This window comes from Myotis brandtii, unplaced genomic scaffold, assembly GCF_000412655.1.
Source record: "Myotis brandtii unplaced genomic scaffold, ASM41265v1 scaffold667, whole genome shotgun sequence".
Classification (NCBI taxonomy): domain Eukaryota; kingdom Metazoa; phylum Chordata; class Mammalia; order Chiroptera; family Vespertilionidae; genus Myotis; species Myotis brandtii.
Genome location: NW_005370593.1, coordinates 942,443 through 942,758, shown reverse-complemented (window position 1 = coordinate 942,758; position 316 = coordinate 942,443).

Below are 316 nucleotides of genomic sequence, written 5' to 3'. Positions count from 1 at the left end.
ACAATCACCCTTAAGCTACATAATCTTTACTTAGGATAATCTCCTTCAGTTACTTCCTTGTAGCTTAATAGAACAATAGAGTAACCTTGGAATGGAGATAAGAAACGCCCTAACCTTTGGAATTGAATGGATAGGATTAAAATCAACTGGTATAAATACAGATGTAACAGGACAATAAAGACCGAACCTGGCTGTGATCAACTGAACGCTGCCTCCGTGTCATTCCTTCAGGCAGACACTCTATCTACTGAGCCAAACCAGCTAGGGATGTCTTTTTCTTTCTTTTATTCTTCTTCTTCTTTTTTTTTTTTTAATT